Source organism: Scyliorhinus torazame, chromosome 6, assembly GCF_047496885.1.
Source record: "Scyliorhinus torazame isolate Kashiwa2021f chromosome 6, sScyTor2.1, whole genome shotgun sequence".
NCBI lineage: Eukaryota > Metazoa > Chordata > Chondrichthyes > Carcharhiniformes > Scyliorhinidae > Scyliorhinus > Scyliorhinus torazame.
The window spans coordinates 47837083-47849501 of NC_092712.1; positions in this window are offsets into that span (position 1 = coordinate 47837083).

A 12419-nucleotide genomic window follows, 5' to 3' on the forward strand; every position below is an offset into this window, starting at 1 on the left:
CAATTGTTGTATTAGTGAGAGGCAGCACGGTTTTGTGAAGGGGAGGTCGTGTCTCACTAACTTGATAGAGTTTTTCGAGGAGGTCACTAAGATGATTGATGCAGGTAGGGCAGTAGATGTTGTCTATATGGACTTCAGTAAGGCCTTTGACAAGGTCCCTCATGGTAGACTAGTACAAAAGGTGAAGTCACACGGGATCAGGGGTGAACTGGCAAGGTGGATACAGAACTGGCTAGGCCATAGAAGGCAGAGGGTAGCAATGGAGGGATGCTTTTCTAATTGGAGGGCTGTGACCAGTGGTGTTCCACAGGGATCAGTGCTGGGACCTTTGCTCTTTGTAGTATATATAAATGATTTGGAGGAAAATGTAACTGGTCTGATTAGTAAGTTTGCAGACGACACAAAGGTTGGTGGAATTGCGGATAGCGATGAGGACTGTCTGAGGATACAGCAGGATTTAGATTGTCTGGAGACTTGGGCGGAGAGATGGCAGATGGAGTTTAACCTGGACAAATGTGAGGTAATGCATTTTGGAAGGGCTAATGCAGGTAGGGAATATACAGTGAATGGTAGAACCCTCAAGAGTATTGAAAGTCAAAGAGATCTAGGAGTACAGGTCCACAGATCACTGAAAGGGGCTACACAGGTGGAGAAGGTAGTCAAGAAGGCATACGGCATGCTTGCCTTCATTGGCCGGGGCATTGAGTATAAGAATTGGCAAGTCATGTTGCAGCTGTATAGAACCTTAGTTAGGCCACACTTGGAGTATAGTGTTCAATTCTGGTCGCCACACTACCAGAAGGATGTGGAGGCTTTAGAGAGGGTGCAGAAGAGATTTACCAGAATGTTGCCTGGTATGGAGGGCATAAGCTATGAGGAGCGATTGAATAAACTCGGTTTGTTCTCACTGGAACGAAGGAGGTTGAGGGGCGACCTGATAGAGGTATACAAAATTATGAGGGGCATAGACAGAGTGGATAGTCAGAGGCTTTTCCCCAGGGTAGAGGGGTCAATTACTAGGGGGCATAGGTTTAAGGTGAGAGGGGCAAGGTTTAGAGTAGATGTACGAGGCAAGTTTTTTACGCAGAGGGTAGTGGGTGCCTGGAACTCACTACCGGAGGAGGTAGTGGAGGCAGGGACGATAGGGACATTTAAGGGGCATCTTGACAAATATATGAATAGGATGGGAATAGAAGGATACGGACCCAGGAAGTGTAGAAGATTGTAGTTTAGTCGGGCAGTATGGTCGGCACGGGCTTGGAGGGCCGAAGGGCCTGTTCCTGTGCTGTACATTTCTTTGTTCTTTGTTCTTTGTTCAATCACCAGTGAGAGCACACGCACTATAAAACAGGGAACACCACAGTTCCCGCTCATTCTACCAGGAGATAGCTCAGAGCACAGAGCTCACAGCGTGCCACTCAGACATAGACCATGTGCTGAGTGCCTCACTAAGATCGTGATCGGGCTGGGTCCACAGGTTAGCTGGTGAAGCACGTACCGAAGCCAGCAGTTAGTTGTTACCATTGTTTAGGCAATAAAACAGAGTTGTACCATCTACAGCCGTGTTGGATCATTTGTGCAAAAGAACACCCAACATGAGAGAGCGGGAGAGAGAACGATTTACATCTCTGGCTGGTTACTGGGCATGGACATGGAAATTTTTCAAGTCACTGGTACTGTTGAAAACAGGAGGTGATGACCTGTGGCCTGGGGGCCACATGCGTCCCATTTGGGTTCTGAGTGAGGTCTACGAGACATTTTGTTCACTGTTGTCCAAGTGCAGGGTTGCCACAAAATGCTGATTTCCATCTGTGTAGTTTCCTCCCCAAAATAATCAAGGGTGACATCCAGTATGAAAGCAAAGGCAAATGAAGTGAGTTATGTGTTGATCGCACCCAACATTGATTGTGAGAGCCGTGCGCCTAAAGTGTAAATATTTATTTAGCTTTTACCATTTGACGTTTATAGTTCTATTAATATATAAATGATTAAACATTTTCTATAACTCACTATAAAATAATCAGCATGTATTAAATGTATTTAATCTTATTCACGGGGTCATGTTGAGTGAACTAGTCCGATTTTAATCTTGCGGCCCACTGAGATGAAGGAGGGCCATTCATGCGGCCCACTCACTGGCCCATGTTGCCTATCACAGGTTTAAAATTCCCATTTGGATGAATTGACTGGTAAGTGAAGGATGTGCCAGTGAAGTGAAGAGCTCTTTCAGTCAGCACCTGGACACCTCCTTCATTCATAGACAAAAAGATCCAACATTTTAAGCATGCCGTTATTTAAAACGAAAGACTCCAGGCACAGCGCCCCCTGTCATTGGTGAGCAGAAACACCATTGCGAGGGAGCAACTAGTACATAAAAGAAAATACAATTTTTCATTGATATAGCGCCTTTAACAAGCTCAGGATGACCCAACATTCTGACAGCCATTTGACCTGTCACCCCTGCTGTAAAGGAGGAGCCATTTTGCCCAACAATAATGATAAGAGAATAATTGGATGATCTGCTTTTCTAATGTTTGGTGATGGATAAATATTGTCCCGGGTATCGGGGACAAAATACCCGATTATCTTTGGGAGAATACTATTGGATATTTTTGTCCGCCTGGGAGGGCTGACCAGGCCCTTGGTTTAAAACACCATCCAATAGGCTGCAGCTTACCCTCAATACTGCCAGAGTGTCCACCTCATGTGTGTGCCCAAGCAACGGGAGTGGGACTTGAAACCCGGCTTTCTGATTAACGCTACTCACTGAACCACAGCTAACACCGAAAGGTTGGATTAAATGTTTGGGCGGGATTTTGCCACACAGGTTTGGAGGTGGGGCGGGAGTAATTCAGATAGGTGCATGTTGAGACAGCTCCCGTGACTAATCCACTCCCTAAAACATTCCCTCCCTCCGTCACCGACGCAGAGTGGCAGCAGCGTGTGCCATCTACAAGATGCACTAAAAACCCTCAATTAAATCACTCTTTAACCGTGATATAAATGATCTCGTCACAGAGGGATAAAAAAGCACAACTAATGGAGGTAAGTGAAGCAGCAGGCGACGTGACTAGGGAAAGAGGAAAGGAAGAGTTAGTAACAACAGGGGGGTTATCATGGAGGCCACAGGAGCGGGAAACATGATGTGAGGCGTGATTCAATTAGCTGGGATGTGAAATTCCGACTTCTGGATGGTAGCCTAAGATGCTGAGATAATATCAGTGGCGTGTTGGCCGAGTCTCGAGCACTTTCGAAACCTGTTTGTGTCCATGTTTCCAATTTCAGTATAGCGAGTGCTCGCCCCCTGCCATCAGCCCCACCCACTCTGACAGACACGCTGCCGCTTCACATTCAATTGAGCGTCGATTGGCAGCAGGTGGGTCGTCAGTCCGCACTTGGGTGCAACTCCTGCCTCGGAGAGCAGTTGGTCAATCAAATGGAGACTAAATCCCGGGGCCGTAGTTCTGTTAAGAGGAGGGTAATCTGATGCCCTTGGAGGTCACTAGAGGCGTGATTTTGCTGCTGGTGGGGGATTGTGGACAGAGGTCTCCGGTCCCTGTGGGGAAGGCGCCCCCAGACTGAAGGGGCCTTCTAACGGAGGTGTTGTCCCCCACCCTTCCCCCGCACGCCTGAGATAAAAGGTGAGAACATTTTCTGTTTCCCACCTTCAGTCACCAGGGGCGGGATTCTCCGACCCCCCACCGGGTCGGAGAATCGCCGGGGGGGCTGGCGTAAATCCCGCCCCCGCCTGTTGCCGAATTCTCCGGGGGGTGGGAATCGCGCCGTGCCGGTTGGCGGGCCCCCACACCCGGCGATTCTCCGGCCCGCGATGGGCCGAAGTCCCACTGCTGGAATGCCTGTCCCGCCGGCGTGAATCAAACCACCTCTCTTACCAGCGGGACTAGGCGGAGCGGGCAGGCTCCGGGGTCCTGGGGGGAACATGGGGTGATCTGGCCCCGGGGGGTGCCCCCACGGTGGCCTGGCCCGCGATCGGGGCCCACCGATCCGCAGGCGGGCCTGTGCCTTGGGGGCACCCTTTTCCTTCCGCCTTCGCCATGGTCTCCACTATGGCAGAGGCGGAAGAGAACCCTCCACTGCGCATGCACGGGGATGCCGTGGGTGGCCGCTGACGCTCCCGCGCATGTGCCGCACGGCAAAGTCATTTCCGCACCAGCTGGCGGGGCACCAAAGGCCTTTCCCGCCAGCTGGCGGGGCGGAAATCAGTCCGGCGCGGGCCTAGCCCCTCAAGGTGAGGGCTCGGCCCCTCAAGATGCGGAGAATTCCGCACCTTTGGGGCGGCGCGATGCCGGACTGATTCGAGACGTTTTTAGCGCCGGTCGGTGGACATTGCGCCGATTTCGGAGAATCCCGCCCCAGGAGTCTGCAAGCCTAAAAATTGAGGCTGGGTGGGAAAAGGCCCTTAAACCACAGAATCCCTACAGTGCAGAAGGAGGCCGTTCGGCCCATCGAGTCTCCAATGACACTCTGAAAGAGCTTCCTACCTAGGCCCATTCCCACACACCATCCCCGTAACCCCGCCTCGGAGCAATATAGCATGGCAATCCAACTAATCTGCACATGTTTATTATACTTCTTTGTATGTTTTGATATACTACGGAGTGTAATATGTGTTACTCAAACCTTGGTTGCTGATGAGGTTTTCTGAATCTCGATGAAGAAGACTCAAACTCATCCAGCAGTAACAAAAACATTTATTGAGTAACTATAACAATATTTGCGTAAGTTCTTTACTTTAACATTAATACTAGTGATAAGGTTAACTAGATCTAAATACAGTAACTATGCTCAACTACACTAACCATCTGAGCTAATCTTATACTCCTGCCCTGGTCACAGTACACCCAAAAGAGAGAGGGAGGAGAAGTATGCGGTTGCTTTCATACCCCTGTTGGCACTGCCCTCTAGTGATCATCTGGTGCTACTGATTATACATTAACCCCTTATGTACATGCACATACAGAGATCACTACACTTAGGACTGTGGGAGGAAACCGGAGCACCCGGAAGAAACGCACACAGGCACGGGGAGAATGTGCAAACTCCACATAGACAGTCACCCGAGGTCAGAATTGAGCCCGGATCCCTGGCACTGTGAGGCAGCAGTGCTAACCACTGTACCACAATGCTAACCCTTAAATGCCACCCCTTAAATGGCCACTTAAGGGCTTTAATCAGGGCATGGGCAGACTTCCCACCAAAGGTCCTGTCAGCCCCACTATAAAATCCCGCCCGGGTCAGGGTGATCCCATCTGCTTATTACACTCTCCCCCCCCCTGCCCCCCCCAGCTTCAGAACCCACCAAGACGAGGAGCGGGGTGGGCAGCGGGCGGGGGAGTGCAACATTCTGGCCTTAATGTACAAAAGATAAGGAAGCTTTGCTAAACCTATATAAAACAGTTTGACCCCACGGTTACTATTGTTCCCGATGTGAGGGGGAGGATTTAAGAAGGATGGGGGTGGGATGAAGTGGGAAGTAAGGAGCCTGGAAACAGCAGAAACACCAGGGCCCATGATTTCTTTCTCTCTGACTGAGCTGGTGTCAATGAACAATGAGGACGCACACAGGAATAAGGTGAAACCAATGTGATGTGAAATATTTACAAATGAAATTTAACTTTGAAAAACATCTGTGACACCTTTGTGCCATCTTAATCAATTGGACTGCATTCAACCGATACATTACATGCTCCTCATCAGAGCTCTTCTCCACTATGTTCAGTGGCGCTGAGCACTGCAGTTGCTGCTGTTGTTTTGTCTTGCATTGACACACTTGAATGTGTCGCCTTTGGTTGCACTGGAAACACGCAAACTCCTGAACATGGCAGGTCCCTCACTTCAGAGTTTAACTTATAATGTTGGAGGATTATCGCAGACCTTGGGTTGAAGTGTTCTTTGACCAGCTTAATCATCTGATCAAAGGTCTTTGAGTTGGGTGCCTTCAGGGACCTGAGATTCCCTATTAAGTTGTACATTTGGGGCCCAAAAACTGTCAGATGTATCACCTTCTGCTGTCTTCATCTTTGATCTTATTCACGGTAAAAATAATGTACTGACTCCAATCTTCAACCTCTTGATGAAACGGGTCTAGTTTATTGATGATGGGCATTTTCACTCACAGTCTCATTGGTCCTTTTTTCCTTTATCGAGTGCTCCTTCCTTCCCCCTCTCTGTACACTTCAGATCGAACCTTTCACCTCGTCTCCAATGTGGTGCCTTGAGATACACACTGGAGGTTTCCAGTAGTTCACCAAGGGGTTTATTGATGCAACGCAAAGACATGCATGTAACAGGCACAGAACTCAGTATAATAGGCCTGGTCACTTCGACTCCAGGGTCCACACCGCCCGGGTCCTGTTCCCAGGGCCCGATGCAAACTCCCTATTGGTCGGGGTTCGTGTGCGCCCATGCGACTGGCCCGGAGTTAGTCATGTGGTCTGTCGAGCCCACTCCCTTAAAGGGGCTGCGCTACCACTGATGGCTTGGAGGTAATTTGCAGGTGGCACTGTTCCCATGTATCTGCTGCCCTTGTCCTTCTGGGTGGTAATGTTCGCGAATTTAGAAGGTGCTGCTGAGGGACCTTAGTGCATTGCTGCAGTGCATCTTGTAGGTGGTACTCACTGCTGCCATTGTGCGTTGATGGTGGAGTGAATGTTTAACATGGTGGGTGGAGTTCCAATCAAGCGGGTTGCTTGTAGCCACAGTATTTGCTCAGGTATTCCTGTTCGGTTTCTCGTCAATGGTAACCCCCAGGACGTTGTTGTAAAGTGTTTAAATTCGCCATTGTCCCAGGTGACCCTTTTAAGGGGGAGAGCTGGCTGGTGGTTATTTAACCTGAGGATCACCACACATGGGGCATTACGACTTGGAGTTGTAATTATAACCGTCCCAGAAAGGGCAAAAAGAAAGTTGAGGTGGCACAAAGCTCCAGTTACGATCTCCGGAATAACATGCTGTTGACAAAACCCTGGCCAATACTTCGAAAGAAGGAATCAAGTTGGAGAATTCAAACAAATCTACTATTCAAAGAAAGAAGGAGCAAAGCAATGAAGGTACTGTCAATATTTTTGTGAAACTCTTTTGGTCCCGTCATTTCACAAAGGCGAAAGGAGACAAAGATAAATTAATGAGGACATTTCTAAACTGCTGGTTAGGCCTCAGTTGGAGTACTGTGCCTAACTCTGGGAAGCACACTCGAGGAAGAGTGTCAAGGCCTCGGAGAGAATGGAGAGGCGATTTACTGGAATAATACCAGGGATGAGGAATTTTGGTTATATGGGGAGACTGGAGCAGCCGGGAATGAAACAATAATACAAAAGTGGAATATTGCAGGTTCTGGAAATCTGAAATATTAACAGAAAATGCTGAATAAACAAAGAACAAAGAACAAAGAAAAGTCCAGGCCAGGAACAGGCCCTTCGGCCCTCCAAGCCCGTGCTGACCATGCTGCCCGACTAAACTACAATCTATACTTCCTGCGTCCGTAGCCCTCTATTCTCATCCTATTCATGTATTTGTCAAGATGCCCCTTAAATGTCACTATCGTCCCTGCTTCCATTACCTCCTCCGGCAGCGAATTCCAGGCACCCACTACCTTCTGTGTAAAAAACTCTAAACCTTGCCACTCGCACCTTAAACCTATGCCCCCTAGTAATTGACCCCTCTACCCTGGGGAAAAGCCTCTGACTATCCACTCTGTCTATGCCCCTCATAATTTTGTAGACCTCTATCAGATCGCCCCTCAACCTCCGTTGTTCCAATGAGAACAAATCGAGTTTATTCAACCGCTCCTCATAGCGAATGCCCTCCATACCAGGCAACGTTCTGGTAAATCTCTTCTGCATCCTCTCTAAAGCCTCCACATCCTTCTGGTAGTGTGGCGACCATAATTGAACACCATACTCCAAGTGTGGCCTAACTAAGGTTCTATACAGCTGCAACAGGACTTGCCAATTCTTATACTCAATGCCCCGGCCAATGAAGGCAAGCATGCCGTATGCCTTCTTGACAACCTTCTCCACCTGTGTTGCCCCTTTCAGTGACCTGTGGACCTGTACACCTAGATCTATCTGACTTTCAATACTCTTGAGAGTTCTACCATTCACTGTATATTCCCTTCCTGCATTAGACCTTCCAAAATGCATTACCTCACATTTGTCCAGATTAAACTCCATCTGCCATCTCTCTGCCCAAGTCTCCAAACAATCTAAATCCTGCTGTATCCTCTGACAGTCCTCATCGCTATCTGCAATTCCACCAACCTTTGTGTCATCTGCAAACTTACTAATCAGACCAGTTACATTTTCCTCCAAATCATTTATATATACTACGACCAGCAAAGGTCCCAGCACTGATCCCTGCAGAACACCACTAGTCACAGCTCTCCAATTAGAAAAGCACCCTTCCATTGCTACTCTCTACCTTCTATGACCTAGCCAGTTCTGTATCCACCTCGCCAGCTCACCCCTGATCCTGTGTGACTTCACCTTTTGTACAGTCTACCATGAGGGACCTTGTCAAAGGCCTTACTGAAGTCCATATAAACAACATCCACTGCCCTACCTGCATCAATCACCTTTGTGACCTCTTCGAAAAACCCTATCAAGTTAGTGAGACACGATCTCCCCTTCAGAAAACCATGCTGCCTCTCACTAATACGTCCATTTGCTTCCAAATGGGAGTAGATCATGTCTTGAAGAATTCTCTCCAGTAAATTCCCTACCACTGACAGGCTCACCGGCCTGTAGCTCCCTGGATTATCCTTGCTACCCTTCTTAAACAACGGAACAACATTGGCTATTCTCCAGTCCTCCGGGACATCAACTGAAGACAGCGAGGATTGAAAGATTTTTGTCAAAGCCTCAGCAATTTCCTCTCTAGCCTCCTTCAGTATTCTGGGGTAGATCCCATCAGGCCCTGGGGACTTATCTACCTTAATATTTTTCAAGACGCCCAACACTTCGTCTTCTTGGATCTCAATGTGACCCAGGCTATCTACATACCCTTCTCCAGACTCAACATCTACCAATTCCTTCTCTTTGGTGAATACTGATGCAAAGTATTCATTTAGTACCTCGCCCATTTCCTCTGGCTCCACACATAGATTCCCTTGCCTATCCTTCAGTGGGCCAACCCTTTCCCCGGCTACCCTCTTGCTTTTTATGTACGTGTAAAAAGCCTTGGGATTTTCCTTAACCCTATTTGCCAATGACTTTTCGTGACCCCTTCTAGCCCTCCTGACTCCTTGCTTAAGTTCCTTCCTACTTTCCTTATATTCCACACAGGCTTCGTCTGTTCCCAGCCTTCTAGCCCTGACAAATGCCTCCTTTTTCTTTATGATGAGGCCTACAATATCTCTCGCTATCAAAGGTTCCCAAAATTTGCCGCATATATCCTTCTTCCTCAAAGGAACATGCCGGTCCTGAATTCCTTTCAACTGATACTTGAAAGCCTCCCACATGTCAGATGTTGATTTACCCTCAAACATCCGCCCCCAATCTAGGTTCTTCAGTTCCCGCCTAATATTGTTAGAATTAGCCTTTCCCCAATTGAGCACATTCACCCTAGGACGACTCTTATCCTTGTCCACCAGCACTTTAAAACTTACTGAATTGTGATCACTGTTCCCAAAATGCTCCCTTACTGAAATTTCTACCACCGGGCCAGGCTCATTCCCTAATACCAGGTCCAGTACAGCCCCTTCCCTAGTTGGACTATCTACATATTGTTTTAAGAAGCCCTCCTGGATGCTCCTAACAAACTCTGCCCCGTCTAAGCCCCTAGCACTAAGTGAGTCCCAGTCAATATTGGGCAAGTTGAAGTCTCCCATCACAACAACCCTATTGTTTATACTCTTTTCCAAAATCTGTCTTCCTATCTGCTCCTCTATCTCCCGCTGGCTGTTGGGAGGCCTGTAGTAAATCCCCAACATTGTGACTGCACCCTTCTTATTCCTGATCTCTACCCATATAGCCTCACTGCCCTCTGAGGTGTCCTCCCGTAGTACAGCTATGATATTCTCCCTAACCAGTAGCGCAACTCCGCCATCCCTTTTACATCCCCCTCTATCCCGCCTGAAACATCTAAATCCTGGAACGTTTAGCTGCCAATCCTGTCCTTCCCTCAACCAGGTCTCTGTAATGGCAACAACATCATAGTTCCAAGTGCTAATCCAAGCTCTAAGTTCATCTGCCTTACCCGTAATACTTCTTGCATTAAAACATATGCACTTCAGACCACCAGATCAGCTGTGTTCAGCAACTTCTCCCTGTCTGCTCTGCCTCAGAGCCCCACTGCCCCTATTCCCTAGTTCTCCCTCAATGCTCTCACCTTCTGACCTTTTGCTCCGGTGCCCACCCCCCTGCCATACTAGTTTAAACCCTCCCGTGTGACACTAGCAAACCTCGCGGCCAGGATATTTATGCCTCTCCGGTTTAGATGCAACCCGTCCTTCTTATACAGGTCACACCTGACCCGGAAGAGCTCCCAGTGGTCCAGATAATGGAAACCCTCCCTCCTACACCAGCTGTTGAGCCATGTGTTTAGCTGCTCTATCTTCCTATTTCTAGCCTCACTGGCACGTGGCACAGGAGGTAATCCTGAGATTACAACCCTAGAGGTCCTGTCTTTTAACTTTCTGCCTAGCTCCCTGAACTCCTGCTGCAGGACCTCATGCCGCTTCCTGCCTATGTCGTTAGTACCAATATGTACAACGACCTCTGCCTGTTTGCCCTCCCCCTTCAGGATGCTCGCTACCTGATCGGAGACATCCTGGACCCTGTCACCAGGGAGGCAACATACCATCCTGGAGTCTCTTTCACGTCCACAGAAGCGCCTATCTGTGTCCCTGACTATAGAGTCCCCTATGACTATTGCTCTTCTGCGCTTTGACCCTCCCTTCTGAACATCAGAGCCAGCCGTGGTGCCACTGCTCTGGCTGCTGCTGTTTTCCCCTGATAGGCTATCCCCCCGACAGTATCCAAAGGGGTATACCTGTTTGAGAGGGGGACAACCACAGGGGATACCTGCACTGACTGCCTGCCCTTTCTGGTGGTCACCCATTTCTCTGCCTGCACCTTGGGTGTGACCACATTTATATAATTGCTATCTATGACGCTTTCCGCCACCTGCATGCTCTTAGGTGCCTCCAACTGCTGCTCCAACCGAACCATGTGGTCTGTGAGGAGCTCCAGTTGGGTCCACGTTTTGCAGATGAAGCCATCCGGGACGCTGGAAGCCTCCCAGACCTGCCACATCTCACAGTCAGAGCACTGCGCCCCTATAACTGACATTGCGTCAATTAATTAGTAAATTAAATTTAAACGTTAAAAAAAAAAGTTACTGTTAACTATATGTTTCCTAGCACTAGATTTTTACTGTAAATGTGAAAGCTAAATATAGTACTCTCCGATCTCTGGCTTAGATAGCCCTCTAAATTATAATGAAGTAATTATGTTTAATTAGTTTAACAATGCTCATTGTTTAAAATTTAGTGTAGATTCCCAACCAGCCAATCAGGTCACAGCTTTACTGTGATGTCACTTAAGTCCCCCCCCCCCCACCACCACACACACACACAATTTGAAGAGAAGGATACAGTGTGCACCTTTGTGCCCCTAAACAGGCCTCAGGTGACTGACAGATAACTGCCTCTCAGCAATTAGGGTGGGGGCAGCTTCAGCCAATCAGACACTAATCTACACTGCACCTTTAACTGGAAAACAGCAGAATTAGACTTACCACTTACCTTTCCTGATTACCTCACTGCACCAAATTACCAAGTACGAAATTCCCACTCTGGATGTGTCTCACTCAGGATGTCTCTCCTTGACTTGTGCAAATCCCAGCAGGTTAGGCAGTTTCCATTGAGAGAGAAACAAGAGGTAACATTTCAGGCCAAAGGCTTCTATGTTTGATATTTATTAGTCAATTAGAACCATAGAACCATAGAAACGGTGCAGAAAGGGGCCATTCAGCTCTTGTGTCTGTCCCGGCCAAACATTCTCCTCCAATTTCTTGACATCTTCTGCTGGTGTATTCCAGAACCCATTCTAACCATCATATCACTCTCAATCACATCTTAATTCAGTAACTAAGGCTCAATTGGATTCTATTTGGGGCACTTATATCAGAAAAGGGTTAAAAAATAAAATATTAAATACCTCTGACCCTGCTCACTGTTAACAATTCGAATAATTGACCATCAGCTTTTGTTTTGTTTTCGTCAGCATTTTAATTAACATGAGGAGGAAGATTGAAGCAATTTAAAGATGTTAATGTGCTGACTAAGCTCTGTAAGGCCATTTTTCTGTGCGCTGAATTAAGCAAGGGCTCTTGTCAATGTTGCGTGTTGTGTTTTGTTGATATTCCCGCTTGTCACATATATTAAATCCCTGCTCCCT